The sequence below is a fragment of the Caretta caretta genome, chromosome 5 (genome assembly GCF_965140235.1).
Source record: "Caretta caretta isolate rCarCar2 chromosome 5, rCarCar1.hap1, whole genome shotgun sequence".
In the NCBI taxonomy this organism is placed as follows: domain Eukaryota; kingdom Metazoa; phylum Chordata; order Testudines; family Cheloniidae; genus Caretta; species Caretta caretta.
In genome coordinates this window covers 100,096,802-100,112,856 of record NC_134210.1, presented here as the reverse complement: position 1 = coordinate 100,112,856, position 16,055 = coordinate 100,096,802, and the positions used below count along the sequence as shown (strand labels likewise).

Genomic DNA, 16,055 nt, shown 5'->3' with positions numbered 1-16,055 from the left:
ATTTACTTACAGAGCTAAATGAAATAAATATATATTAAATTATATTTCAAGAAAGTACTATGTGCCTGTACTTGAGACTGCATTATTTTTAATTTGTTAAGAGGAAAAAAGGGAAAGATTTATAGTATTATACAGTCTGGTATTGCCATTCATCTGCTAACTGGAAAAAGCAAATTACTAGTCTAGACTCAGGATTTCACATTATGCTGACCTGGCTTGAACCTCATCTTTAAACAGTTTTCCATTCTTCCAAGCATGGCTGAAACTGTATTAGAGAGAACTTCTGTTTTATCTACTCAATTGTTTCTTTTGACCCTGAAAAATCATGTTATTTTTCTGGTAGAAAGAGAAAAAAAAAATCTCCATTTTCCCTCTAGATTGAGCCACATTATTTTCATTTGTAGGTGGCTGTTTGAGTCTCTGTTAACCTGAGTTCTTTTTAAGAAAAAATGATTTTTGCTGTCTTTTGTTGTTGCTGCTGGCTGTTTCCATCTTCTGGAAATGCTGATACTGTTTATTAACATGCCATGACTCTTCTGGGAACTAGGTTGAGGCTAGAGAACAAGTGCAAGTTACAATCACAGCACAAGCCTTTGTTAAGTGAATGAGGGTTTGTTTTCTCTTTTTAAATCATTTTTTCTTGTCTTCACAAAAGCAAATAGCCTATTTGAGAAAAACACCTTAAGAGGAGGGCTGTCCAATAATGCAGTTAAGAGTTTCTGGACCAAATCCTATCTGACACCTGGAAACAGGAGCAAAGCCTCCCCATTTCCTACAATGGGTGGCACTAACATGCTGCAAAAGCAGTAGTAATGTGCACCTGGATGATTGCTGAGTCTAGCTCTATGCATAGTCCCCTTGCTGCATCCTTGTTTTTCTCTACGTAAAGAGCAAAACATGTATTTTCAGTCCATTTGACTTTAGTGAAGGAATAAACATCCAATCTCTATAAGAGAGAAAGCAGAGTACCTCTCATTGTGTAGGATCAACAGTGATCTTTAGGTGAGGAAGCAGGAGGAAGGTGCAGGAAGGTCCCATGTGCAGCATGGAACCCAGTTTTGCAGGGATCCTTTCATGCTGCCATGGGGCAAGGGAAGGGGCGAACAATGGGATATCATACAGTGTGGATCCACTAGCCAAATTCCTATATGAGCTTGATGGGGAAGGACACAATAGCAGCCAGAGAATAAATGCAGTGCCAGACAGGATTCTCCCCTCTTTGCTCCCACAAAACCTACCATGTACATGGACCAGGATTCACCCCTAAAAATATTAGGAAAAGAAAAGTCCTGCGAAGGTCCCTTTCCCCCCTAACGTGGATTTTACTGAATGCATGTTAATGTGACCAGGATTAACCTCTAGAGACAGCTAGCTGTGTTCTAATCCTTCTGAGGAAAGAGTGCTGGGAAGTCACTGAGCCAAACCAGACTGTCACTACAAGCACAATGATCGCAGCACACTGTGATACTTGCCAGCTGTAATTATAGTCCAGCAGGATAGTAAACTCATTTTCAGGCAAGGCAGGCAGAAACCAAGTAAAAAGGGGACAGAGGAAAGGGCAGGATAGAAAGCAGTTAAGAACAAAAACTGCCCTGACTCCAGAATTCTTAGCCAAAGCACTCATTTTAAATCAGCACTGTTTTCTCCCTAGTGAGAACCCCTTTCTTCCTTGACTGATTCCCTATTTCTTCCCCTTCTCTGTGTGGTTCTGCCTCATCATGGTAGGTATTATCTAATATGATGTGCCCCATTGGTTAGCAGCCTTCACTGTGATGCTGCATTGCAATTCTGCAAAATACAGTAGGTTGTTTTGTTTCAGCTGAGGGCATCCTAGCAAATAGGGAACATTCAAAAAATGACTTACATCCCCAAAAGAATGCGTGCTACATCAGGAGTTAAATATACAGCAGTTCCCAGATTATGTGTGTGTGTGTACAACACATACTTGCTGTTTTGCAGTGCCTGTGTGCAAGGCACACAGACCAGACTTGCATAGTATGGGGACTTTTAACAATTTGGGTTAAGTATCTAAAACATTTCAGTTTACAACAGTGTTGCTGGAATATTCTGGATTTTTACTATAGAACACAGGCATATTACATAACAAAAAGCACTCCAAACTGATAATTTTTGTTACATATATACACAACAAATGTATGTTGTAGGAAAGGAATGTTTCATTCACACAATTTTACTTTAAGTGAAAGGTCAATAAAATGGGTATTTTTTCAAGGAAAACTTGCAGATACATACAGAAAAATTTCTCATGTTTTTGATGCAAACATTTTGTTGCTCAATATAGGCACATCCTTCCCTAAGAAATGCTATACCTTAGTGCTGTGGTATTCAGACCTCAGTTATTCAGGAGCTAAATTAGCAATCAGCATTACCCAAAAGAGCCACAGTAGTGTGTATTCATTGTTTCATTTACTATAGTGCTATATTTTCATATTTAAACAGTATGACAGGGGAAATATTTATAAAATATTATTCCCCCAGCCAAAATGACTGACCAAGTATTATTATTTTACCAACTACAATTGACTAACGACAAAGTAGATGCATCCCGATTGATTAATAACTTATATAGATTAAAAATTAAATCACCCAGTGCTTGAATATCATGTGCTGCGAACAGCTGCAGGAGACACATTAAAGAGCCACCCAAGGCATGTGAGCCTCGATGTAAGTATCTCTGTCTTAGTGATTTCATTTTGTGAAAGAAGGATCTATTTCTGAGTTCATGACAAAATGCAAAAAAAAAAAAAAAAAACCTCAAAAAAACCAAAACAAAACCCACCCCTCTGGGTTCCAGTTTTGTTGCAAAGATTTCACACACCACTAGGCCCAACCTTGCAACGTGATGGATGGAGCAGACCCCTCTGCCCGCACTGACTTCCATTTGTACAGAGTAACATTTTTCTGGATGTAGAAGGCCAATGCTAAGGAGCTGTGCAGGTGTCTGTTGACTGAGCAGCCACAAAAAGGCGCAGTAAGAGCTGCATAAAGGTGTCTGGACAGACTCTGCATAGCAGGGAGCAGAAGCCCATAGTGGGGATAGGCAAGGGCATGGACTGTAGAGCCATGTTTATGTGGGTCCACTAGCCCCAGTACCCATGTACAATTGGCACAGAGGGAGTGCAGCCACTATTCCAGCCTAATCCCCCTTCCCCAGCTGCTCCAGAACCTGAGAGTTTATGTGGTTTATGTGGGTGGAGTGTATTTCACCTCTAGAGGGAGCAGAAGCGGCAGTAGTTAGGTGTAGCAGCCATAGCCCTCTACCAACTTCTGCATCTCAGGAGCATGGAACGTGAATAGATTTGTTTTTAGTAAAATGTTAAGAAGCAAAGGTTCTTTGGGCCACCGACTTATTTAATCCCTTCCCTAACCACATCACAGTGACCCTCCTTCTCATCACGGGACTTCTGGAACCTGTTGTAACTATTCCAAACATCTGTCACAGGGGTGGCTAGGGTTGCCGCCTCTGAGATACAAAACACACAAATGGGACATCTGGGATGATCCTGAGGCCATAAAACTGGACAGCTAGCAGTGCTGACTGAGCACCCTTACAGATTTCCTGGGACAGCTACCTCCAAAAAGGGATGATCCTGGGACAACTTAGGCTGCTGGCAACCCTAGGAGTGGCTCAAGAACAAAGCAAAGGGCTGCTTCCCCCCAGGACCTGAGTGCACACTTCTGCTATGCCTGCGGCACCTGCCAGCACGAGGAGCTTGGGAATGAATGGGTGTCCCTGGCGTGGCAGTGCAGCCCAATTTTTACAATACATATTTTAACTCTTTTTTTGCTGATGTGGTAAATCGCAGCTACCCAATGAGGAGAGGGAAGGACTGAAATCAACTCAGATTTCTAGCTGGTGTCAATTTGAAAAGAGAGGAAATGATAACGTATGAGCAGAGCAGATGAAACACATTGTACTCTGTTTCTCTCGAGAGCCCGGGAAGCACAGGAGAAAATGTATTCTTTACGTCTTGGATTTATGGTGCCTGCTGTCAGACCTAGGGACAGTTGAGGATACAGGCTAAGCTGCAGTAGCAGCGACAAGCACAGGGAGAGAAGCCAGTAGTACTCCTTCCATAGGCTGTAATCATATTACAACATATTAAGGCACGACAGGTTATTCATCTTTTTGGACAGAGCTCAGATTTTTCCACCATCATTTTAGTATGGCTAGTGAGGGGGAGAGAACGTATAGTGAGCCAACATTAATTTAAAACGATGTTCCTGTTCCCTCTGTCTTTGAATATATTGCCAGTGCCTTCTCTCACCTCTCGTCAACACACGAACTGTATGTCAGTGTCGTATCGTTACATACATCTGAAAGAAAAGTCAGCACTGTTTGCAGCAGAGCAGGCAGGGTTATTAATGTATTCTGAAACTCTGATGTTTCTCATGCTAGAAGAGGTGCTATAAAATAGTCAAATCACTCCAGTACATTTTAGCATTTATAATTCAGCTAATTCTGCCTGATTATTCCCCTGACAGTTAGAGCAGAATCAGAGTTTAATTAAACAAGCCATTTAAGGTGATCAGCTATGCAAAGTCTGAGAATTGTGGCAATTAATAATCCTATGTAATGGGGGTATAAAACTGTCTGGGACAGAGGTACAGCTAAGATCAACGTGCTGTGAGTGGGTGAGCAGGTGGGTGATGCTGCAGGAGACAAGAATTCAGCAATGGAGAATTCACCAATGGAAAGAGAGTAAAGTGTTTAGAGAAAATCAGATCAAGTCAACGGCCATTTTTGGTGAGTGAAATGATGCAGGGTTGCAGGTCAAAAGAGGAGGGGAGGACAAGAGGCTGAGGAGCAAGGGGAGTATGTTGGAACGTTAGTTGTAAAAGTTCTAAATTTACAATTCCTTCCTCTACCTGACAGCATGAGAACTCTTTGCATTTTCTTCCCTGATCTGAAAGTTTGTGTGTGTCATCAGACTGATGTGGAGAAAAGCAGGAGCACAAACAACAGCAACAAAGTCCTAATTCATGTATGTAGGGCAATGGTTCTTCAAAGCACAACACATACAGATCTAGTCAAAATTCTGAAACATACAGAAGTATGAATGTTTGCTTTGTTCTCTCTGTAATCAGAGGGTTTTCTCTGTGGATCAGCACAGTCACAGATACATCAACAACCCTATGACTGGGTGTGTGTGAAACACTCCTACAGCTACATCTCTGTGTCTGGAACTTATACTTCTGCCATCAAGCGCTTCAACCGAACACATTTGTGTCCAAATTTAGATCACCAAACTTTGTATTTCTCATTTTAACCCCTCCAGTGCTACCACCTGTGACAAAGTTCCTCCTCTGCCTTGGAGGGTCCAGCACTTATTGGCAGATTTGCTTGCCTCAGAGATTCACGGCAGCCCTCAGGTTGGCCACTTTTGCTAGTGGCTCAAACCTGCCGTCCGCTCAGCTAACCTCGTCACTGGCCAGCATGGGGGAAACAGAGAACAATCCCTGCAGTCTCTGTGTCCCACCTAGTGGGTCAGGGACAGGCCAGATCCCTTTCCTATTTAGTCCTTCCCTTCTGGTGTTTCTCACAGACCAGGTCAACTCCTCCTGTGTCCGATCAGGAGTTGGGGGATGGATGGAACCTGAGCCCACCCTCTACACCGGGTTCCAGCCCAGCGCCCTGTGGATAGCAGCTGTCTACAATGTTCCCTGTATCAGCTGTGTGACAGCTACAACTCCCTGGGCTACTTCCCCATGGCCTTCCCCCAGCACCTTCTTTATCTTCACACTTGAACTCTTCAGTCCTCCAGCAGCACACCTTCTCACTCCCTGCTCCTTGCACACTTCCCTACTAACTGATGGGAGGTCCTTTTTAAACCAGGTGCCCAGATTAGCCTGCCTGCTATAACTGATCCTAGAAAGTTCTTAATTGGCTCCAGGAGTCTTGATTAGCTCGCTTGTTTTAATTAGTTCTAGCAGGTTCCTGATTGCTCCAGGGCAGCCCCTGCTCTGTTCACTCAGGGAACAGAAAACTGTTTATCCCGTGGCCAGTATATTTGCCTTCTACCAGACTCCTGTACCCCTCTGGTCTGGGTCTGTCACACACCCTTTTGACCTGAACATATGGACAAACCAGTGGTGAAAATAACACCTACAGCAATCCTTTACAGTTCTATAGCACCTTCCATACGAGGCTCTCAGAGCATTTTACCAACCTTAATGAATTAGGTCTCATCATTTCTTTGTGAGGTTGTACATAGTGTTGTCTCCTTTCTTTTTTTTTTTTTTAAATAGATCAGGAAAGGTGAACACATAACAAGGGAGTGGCAGAGCAGAGGAATAGAATCTAGACATCCTGACTCCATCTCCTATTCTTTAAGCCATGTTTTTAAATCAACAGTTTATGAATACAAACACAAGGAATGTGCTTCCACAGAGAGCTGAGAATTTCAGAAATTGTATGTGGAGGGCCGGGGAAGTAAGGTGAAGAGACACTAATATTCATTTAAAACTGCACAGTAATTCCTGACCTCTTTCATCACATTGACTCAGGGACAGAATATCAAACAAATATGATCTTGTTTAATTTTTAAAATGCTAAAGGAACATCCATTATTTCTTATGCTTTAGAGAGAAGGAGCGTTCTTTAGATGCCCTGACTATATACCAAATCAAGCTTCCTTCACATATTTTTCTACAAACAAAAAGTGACTTAAATAGGTTAATGGTAAAATGGGAATTGAGTGGCATAGTGAATAAAATATTGAAGCTTTAACTCTTGGAAGCTAGTCTAAATTCTAAATAACAGACATTTTGATGGGTTTAGAACAGACATATTGCAGATTACTAACCGCAATGGAAACTAGAAGGTTACTATTCTCACACACTGTCCCACTTATTCTAGAAAAGTCAGGCATTGCTTCCAGGACATGTTTGGAAGAAGCCTTCTATAGAACTTATTTACAGGAGAAAGTGTGCACAGAAATTGTCCTGTTAGGTTGGTGCATTCTTTGGAAAGGTTCAGAGGACAATGAAGCAACAGGCCTCTCTTCCATGGATGGAGATATTTAGGTTCAGCTGCTAAGACTTTATTGTAGTGATGGCCCATTTGTGTACTGTTTGAGATATCTGTATCTTTTAGAACCTGAGCGCTCTGTGATCTTCTTGTATGCCACCCTCTGGCAGCATATTCTTGAGTAGTTCATTTCTCTGAGGGTTATACCTGAATAAATATACTCCTGTTTTTACCTCACTTTGAGTCTGTGGTACATTTGGTGATCAATCTTGAGCAAGAAAAAATCTTTATATGTATCTGTAAAAACAAGTCAAGCAAGTTAGCTCCACACTGGGCTTTCATTGGAAGAGTCTTGGCCCATAATGTCTCTTTCACACACCTGTTAAAGAACTGTAAAATTGGACTGGTTTTGGAGCAGGCTTTAAATATGGAAGCCATGAGCAGGATTAAGGGTTAGTCAAAGAGATCTAGAATTGAAGTTCTGGTGCTTTAAGGGAGTAAGACTCTGCGAAGTAAATGCCCATAGCTGTAGGTACTGGAGATATATTGTTTGAATGTCATTATTTTAAAGAATTTTGTCTGCATTCCTCCCATGCACTGCTTTGAAATTGACCCAGTCAGCAGCTATGTCTCTGCTTTTAACTGAAACTGAAAACACTAGCTTCAGAAGCAGGAGAGGATGGAGGGTTCAGGTGTTAGGGCACTATCCTGACATTCAGAAGATCCAGAATCTATTCCCTTGCTCTGCCACAGACTTCAGACTCTGCTCTTGCTTTTTAAAATATCACCAATAAACCCTTGTATTCCATGGGTATGCAGATTATTTTGCATCACAAAATGTGACTGTGTATATACTCCATATTTTGACTGATAATGAAATCAGACTGGCCGAGGCAGGAACATTACCCCCAAAATAGCTATCAATTATTACCTTCCAAGCTGCTTAGCAGTCCTTTGAACTACTGATCAGTTAGCAATTGGAAGAGACTAGTTAATAATTATTATAATACATTTATGGTGTTGAAATTTATATTGCACTTTACAAGCACTGGACTCACTCCTGCAGCACACAGCATGGGAATAGACTGCTATGTCCATGCACAGCCCTGCCTAAAGTGCTTGCACAATGCCTAGTTTAACAGGAGCTGGTCCATGATTAGGTCTCCTAGATGCTATTGCAATACAAATAAAAAGTAGTAAACAATAGGGCTTTGTGCAGGTGCAGCAGTCTCTCTGGGCTATAGATAAGAGATATTACCTGCCCTAAAGATCTTATAGTCTACAGACGAAAGACAGACAAACAGAGGAAAACAGATCAGGACAGAGATGGTGAGGATGAGAGGATTACTGATAAGTAGAGGAAAGGAGAAGAAGGGATTGCTTGAAGTGTTGGGTTTTTATGAGGGAGCTGGAAGAGGTAAAGAGAAGGTGTCTGGAATAATTATTTATTTAAGATGCACCCATAAAAGGCCTGGGCACATATATAAACAATGAACACACATTATATTAACTCGACAATGTCCCAAACTCTCCCAGATTTATAGTTTCAATAACTGGCCAGTTTCTGCATCACCTCATGTAAAACATTCCCCCCTACCCACACACAGTACCAGTTTTCCTAAGTTTTCATTATTGAAGTTCAGATAAACAAGATAAATAATAGAAAATGGTCTCTCCTGAAATGTTTGCTAATGCTCAAGAGAAATAGGGTGTATTAGCAAATCTGTACTTTAAGTGGCAACAGAAACTGTTTAGTTTAATTTTCTCAATTGTAATTTTTGTCACAGAGTATGTGGGGAAAAAGAGAACATGGTTTCTACTAGATCAAAACCACTTATTATGAGCTAACATCATTTGAACTAAATGTATGAGCAATGCATATCAGATAAAATGAAAGGGACATACTGAATGTAATTAATGGGTCAGAGATTTTACTTAGCACTTCAAAGTTTCTTGAGTTAACAAGGAGTATCTGTTATTGGTCTTTAAATATTAATAGTGGGGCAGCAGTAATGGGATGGGGTAACACAGGTTCATGAGACCATCATAATTTCATACCCTAACATATACTGCAGGTTGACATTCTTGTACCTTTTGCACATAGGAATCTCTCTCCCCTCTCCCTTTTTTCAAGTTGCCAAGCAACTGCTGTAATAAAAATACAGTGATTACCTTGCAAATTGAATGGCTGCTTTTTTCTTTTTTCAATGCACATAGTTTCACTCACAAAACTTATCGGAATTTATTAAATGAAAATAACTAAAATTGCAACAAACTGTTTCTTAAAGACCTAGTATTCTAATTCTGCCCTCATTGACGTCTATGGCACAGCCAAATTGATTTTAATGAAAACAGGCCCAGACCTACAACTAGCCTACAATTTTGAACAAGTAAAATAAGTGTGTCTCCAGGAGAAAAAAGAACCAAATAAGACTGGCAGGAAATAAAACATATTGAAAACCACTATTAGTCAGATCCTACACCCCTTATTTACACAGGTAGTCCTTACTTATTAGAATAGTGAAATCAGTATGGCAACTGGTGTAAAGAAAACCTGCTTATGTGAGTACAGGCAGCAAGAACAGGCAATAAATCTCATTGAAATCAGTGGGACTTGGGCACATGCTTCAGTGTTTCCTTGAATGGGGATAGATTTAGCTACATGCCTGTACCTCAGATCTAATTTCTGCAAAGTGCTGAGCATCCTCAACTTGCATTAAAGTTCATGGGAGTTGCAGTGCTCATCACCTCACAGATTAGTTCCCTCACATTAGACGCAGAACATTAATTCAGAATCAATTAATTTCATGTTAGAAATCTCACAGAATGTTTTGATGGACTAAAGGCCAGTTGTTCTAGCAACCAGTAAACTACTAGCTGCCTAGAATAGCTGCTTTCCTTCTTCAGATCTTCATTGCCAAATTATATGCTCAATGGAGCCGCCATAATCCTCCCGAAAATCAGATTTTACAGTTCATAAATATGGTACCTCCTCTTTCTGCTCCAGTACAAAATAATGCCATCAGCTATCAAGAATTTTAGCTGAGATAATTTATTCATTAACTTGTTTTTGAAATCTGATTTTTTTTTAAAACAACTGTAACTAAATATATATTTCAACCTTTGGGGAAAGTGCCAGAGGGAGGCACTTCATCTCCAAATGTTCTTTGTTAAGTATGTTTTCCAAGATGACAACAGCCTTCTTTATTTCCATCTATCGTCTTTCTGGGTCTTCTTGTCCCATCACTATTAGCTTTTGTTTTATCTGAAACAGATCCCACATTTCATTGTCTCAAATGACTCAACTATCTCATTCGATACTCCCTCAGCTTTTCCATGATGGTGGCTACCTGCATCATAGCTTGTACTGTTTCATTGCGTAATCTATCCTACCAAGAAAGATTTCCTTCTTGGTCTGACAAAATGGAAATCTCCAAAGATCCCCAAAGGTCTCCATTCATGCAACAATTATGAAGGAAATAAATTAGATCTTTTCCATGGTCTGAATAGAAAAGAATGAGCTACATCACTCACTGGCATCTGAGTTATGTAAATAACAGATGGGCTGCACCTAAATCCTGGATCTGTAGAAAAATTTGGATCTGCGTATGAATGTGAATTTTACAACAAGAGACCAGTACCCTAAATCTTTACATTTCTGAGTTTTGGAAAAGTTTGGATCCATCTCCGGTTGAGAGAAAAGCCAACAAACAGCCAGTAAAATCACAGTACAGAGTGAACCTCTGTTCTGAACTCAGCTCATTGTGCCTGGGTATTCCAGCATGATGCACTGATTTGTTAATGTTAGAAGAACAAATGGCACAACCACCTTGTGTGCCAAGTGTCAGTTTGGAATGAATTTTTATTGTCAGATTATACACAATGAAAATAAGGGGGATTATAATGGCAACCTAGCTCCAGTCTTTATTATAGTAGCACAGCGGTTACCACTAAAGTAAATGAAAACATGACAGGCAAGAGGAGAAAAAAAATTTCATTATTCATGGATGTCAAATAGAGATGGGATTCTCTTGTTTCCCTTTGGCAAGAGACTAATTAAATCTTATCCTGTGGCTCCTTAACTTGGAAACGCGCTCCTGCGATTCACAAGTCAGTTTCTTCTTAGTAGGCACTGGCTTGCATCCACTATCTATAATTTCTTCCTTACATGAACTCTTTTTATAATGGAGTAATATTACAGTGGTGCCATTCACTCAGCTAAGGCACTGTCAGCATTTTAAAAAATGCCACTTGAAATACTCAGGGGTTTTACATCAGCCATAAAATGTCCTTGGTAGTAGTAATAACATTTAACCTTTACCAGCATTCATGTGTGTGCATTTCTATGTTACTTGTCACCACAGGATCTGTGGGTATGTCTACACTGCAATGTAAGCTTAGAGCTAGTAGAATTTGAGTTTGCAGACCCTGGATTTGTTAACCTAGGGTTTGAGCATCTATGCTTATTTGTAGCTCTACATTAAGAATTGTTGAACCCTGGGTCCCAGCCTGGGCTCCAGCATCTACACTGCATTATGGGGGCTTGAGTCCAACCACCCATATCCTAAGTTTCCTAGCCCCCTTCCATAATATGGCTGTTCTAGCCCTTTGTTCATGGTGCAGGGTAGGAAAACTTGACTGTCCAGAGGACAAAGAAAGTCAGACTGTGGAATTGTGGACTCCCGGAGCACGAGTCCAGTGGGGCAGCGTCTATACTGCAAAGCAATAGGACTTGAACTTTGGGTCCCAGTTTGACTCAGGCTCAAACCCTCCACCCCTTGGGATCCTGGGTCTGAGCTCTGGGTTAGTGGCATTTGTGTGTAGATGAAGGGAGATTAGGCTTGAGCCTGAATTCAAAAGCCGGGTTTATATTGCAGTGGAGACCTACCCTGTGTGCCTATATTTCAGCATAGAGGGCCCAATCCAAGGCCCACTGAAGTCAGTGGGACTCTTTTTGTGTTGGTTTCAATAGGCACGGGACCAGGCCAATTGTGCTCTATGGGCCAAAGCCTGTTGCCATTTAAATCAATGGAAAAACTCCCCCTGACTTCAACAGAATAGGATTAGGTAAATCCTCAAACTGCTTTACAAACATTAACTAAATAGTTTTGTGACAAAATCTATCCTAGAAAAACCTTGCGAAGGAGTGGACTAACAGTCATTAAGAAAAGTGTCTGACCTTATCTACTTGACATAGAGTCATAAAAAGTTAGAAGATTACTGGCTAATGGTGCTTTTTGGCACTCAGACTGTATCACTATTTTCAGACCCTGCTCTGGTCAACTCTCCTTATTGCAATGCTTTGGGAACCCCAGAGCTGGATTTTTCAGATTTCATGCTAAGTGTGTAGTTGCTGAATTTCTAGAAAATATTTCCAGCCACTTTATTATACTTTTATTCTACACTAGTGCAATTTAATCGCACTTCTGAAAATGCTCTGGTACATGGAGTCACGCTCACCGAAGCTTCCAGTTCAACAAAACCTGCAGATCAGAGAAGTAAAATTTGTTCTCCACTTTGAAAGTGCATGTACACATTTAAATAGATCACTCTGCTCCCAAGCATGTCCTCGGTAAATGAAATTACTTATTACCAAATGAACATGTAATCACTCATGTAATCACTCATTTTGTAATGGCACATTCTGAGTGCATAAGGCAGCAGAGGCGTCTGGTTAGAAGTGTAGTGCAAAACAGCCAAAGTGAAAGTCTCATTCCCTGTGGGGTTAGGGAACTTTTGCTGAGACTGAACTATTCTCCTGTTAATACAGTTTTGTTTTTTTTAAGAGCATATGCATTGGAAAAGACAGGCTTTTGAAAGTGAAACATTTTTTTTTTGTTTTTGGTGGGTTTAAATGGCAGAAGCTTGTTTGTTTTTCTTTTTTTCTATTGTCTCTCTCCATCTGTACTTCAGCTGTGTCTGTGACTTTCTCAGTGCTACAGCATATATTCCTGCCTGTGCCCATTTGTGTGTCTGTTTGCTTGCATGCGCACTATACTGAAATGAGCCTCTTCAGAGCCCTACCGTTTGCTCCTTATGAATTCAGCAAACACAAAGTGCATCTATGACCTTAAGAACCTCTCAATGCCCAGTGGCAAGGGAGTTCCCTGGTCTGTAATAGTAACGTCTGACAGGCCTGAGAAACTCACTGCCTAGTCCACTGCTTTCATAGTGTTTATCCATAAAGAATATCATGTAAGCTGTTAAATGAAAGCCAGCATCACACCGATTATAAATATTGTTGTGAAATGTATGTACAGATATCATGTAAAAACCTATAAAGAAAATATGTTCCTGAAGTGTGACTCCAGGCAGGGTTGACAAACAGGTTGCTGACAGACAAAGGATGTATTTTTGTCAGTCTGCCTCAGTTCAAATGTAAATTAAGCATCATAAGCCAACACAATAGAAGCCCCATATTTCCATATGAAGTTACCACACCAGAGCATAAATCGAGAGTCATCCTGACTCCAGGGACACAAAGTGGATTTGGGGATATGTAAGGAGAAGGCAAAAGGACACTTCTTTATCTGGCACTTGGGGACGTAATCAGGCAGTGTGATTACATTCTTGAAAATGCGATCCCAATGAGCCTTGGCTGGAAATGCTGCAGGAAGGCTTTGGGTGAGAACGGACAGCTTCTAGATTGTTGCTTAGCCTGTTAATGTTAAGTTTGGTTTCTAGAAAGTGTGTTATGATTTTGTTTTATACATAACCTTTCTATTTCCATTATTGTCCTTACACATTCTCTCTTAAATCTTACCCTTTGATAATACACTCATGACTGATTTCACTGTAAATATATCTCAGAGCTGCGATGTTATACAAGAGCTGATCCTCAGTTAAATCAAACAAGTTGATATGTACACTGTGCCATTTGGGATGGCAAACATGGTACTTCTCTCAGTAGCCAGTAACAGGGGCTGGATATCAGAGGGAAACTCCAAAAGGGGTCTGAGACTGAGGTGAACCTGCTGTTAACCTACAACACAAAGTGAGGGCTATCCTTGCCCAGATGAGATCTCTTGGGTAGCTAACAGACTGGCAGTGTTGGGGAGCTGGCACCTAGTTAAGCACTAGCAAGTCTCTCTGGCTGGAGGCATGGGAGTAACAAGAGGACTCTTAGTCCTGGACATCCTGAGAAAGCATCACATCATCTAGCCTAGTGAAAAATGGTGAAAAAAAAGGAACTGTGATCTGTTTATGCTACTTGTGAGCTCCACTGAAAGGGACAAGCCCTTATAGCTTCCTGCTGTTTGTTCTGGACAAATATTTGAGTACCAACCTAAAATCACTTTATCAGGCAATGTTTTGTCTTAAGCATGTAATCAGGAAGTCAGGCAGGAAAGGAGCTGGAATAGATGTGGAAATGGGGAGCAGCAGGGGAGAAAGCTGGCTGTGAAAGGTTGGTGAGGTCTCCACCCACTCAAGGGATTATATTGTTGAAGTCATTCAACACCTCTGTCAATATTATTCTGCAAAAGTGCGACACACTGAGAGTCTTAAAAGGAAGTCATTAACTTAAAAATCACAATTTTGTCTGAAGATTTTTTAAACCCATCGTTGTTAAAAGCAACACTCTAGATTACTATAACTGAAAGATTAGACACAAAAGTTAATCTATTTTTCTCCAGTTTGTTTACACTGCATTTGACTGAATGTTATGTATAGTTTTATAGTGACTATGGCAATGTTTTGAAATCAAGATCATAACATCTCTCTGTGTGCCAACTGTCTCCCTGCCTCCAACTGTCTCCCATGCCAGAGAGGCAATTGCAGCATTTCAGAGGTGGCATAGGTATATATAGCTGTAAGGAAATCTGTGATGGGAATCAGAATTGGATCTGAGCAAAAATCCCAGATTTAATGCCTGAATCCAAACTTCATAGTTAGCTCTGTAATGGTTTGTTTGGTCTTATCAAAACCCAGGATCTGAATACTTGAGGGTATGAAATCCAGATCTGAATCTGAACCTTCCCAAAGTCCTGAGTATTTAGATTCCATCATTTTTACTAGAATTAAGATTGAATTGTGAATTTGGATCCAGAATGCTGGTTCATGCCCACTCTTCTGTAAATGCACACTAGTATTATTATAATATAAACTGTAATAAAAGTATTATTATAATATAAGCAAGGGGTGGGGGGTGAGAATTTGGTGAAGTATGTACATTAGTTAGGAGGATTTCAAAAACTCAGAGTAGGCTGCTCTCTATTATGACAGATGCCTCAATAGGAGTGTTGAGAGACTCTAGACTTGCATGAGGCTAGGCAGAGCTAGAGAAGTTCTTAGCATACCAACAAACGCTGCATACAAGTGTCTGAAGGGTACACTGAGTATCACAGTAATGGAGTAGCCCCTTTTCTTATTCCTTCTATGTATGTGTTATGCATATTTTCTATCTGGCTGTTCTCAGGGTTCCTGCTAATCTCATTTATCTATGTATTAATACTGAGTACAGTATATTCCCATTTACCTGAAACCCTATTATCCGAACCTCCTCATTACTGAATCCCTTCCTTGTCTCTCAGCATGAGATACATGCCCACTGCAGCGGATTTGGCTAATGCAGAGGTTCAGATAATAGAGCAGAGATGAGGAGGCGGCGGAGGACTAGCCTCCAACCGCAGGGGAGGCCATCCTGCAGCATGGCAGGGAGCCCTCTGCAGCTGCACTGTCACAGGAGTGAGCAAGTGGGGCCATGACAGCGGTGCTGCAGAGAGCTCTATGATGCAGGGCCAGCGACACCCTAGCCCTATGGTCCCAGCAGGGCAGAACAGAGCCCTGGCTGGAGGGGAGGGGGTCTCTGCTCTGCCCCACCAGGACTGCAGCCTGCCCTCTGTGCCTACAAGGATCGGGTGTCACCAGACCTGCAGCAGCAGAGGGAGCCCTCTGCAGCCCTGTTATCACGGAAGTGTTTGAGTGGAGCAAAGCAGAGACCCTCAGCCAGGACTGCGAGGAGTATGACGACAAGCCCACAGTTGCAGGGTAGGCCACTCTGCTGCTGAATGGCTCCTGCCCTCTTGATAATCCGAACTCCTGATTATCTGTCCCCTCATGCTAT

At 41.3% G+C, this 16,055-nt stretch overlaps 1 protein-coding gene across 14 annotated transcripts in view; it reads right to left on the bottom strand.

The window, feature by feature from the left end:
* Positions 1-16,055, bottom strand: part of TRPM3 (transient receptor potential cation channel subfamily M member 3) — a 618,857-nt gene that overhangs the window by 98,125 nt on the left and 504,677 nt on the right. The window lies entirely within an intron of this gene.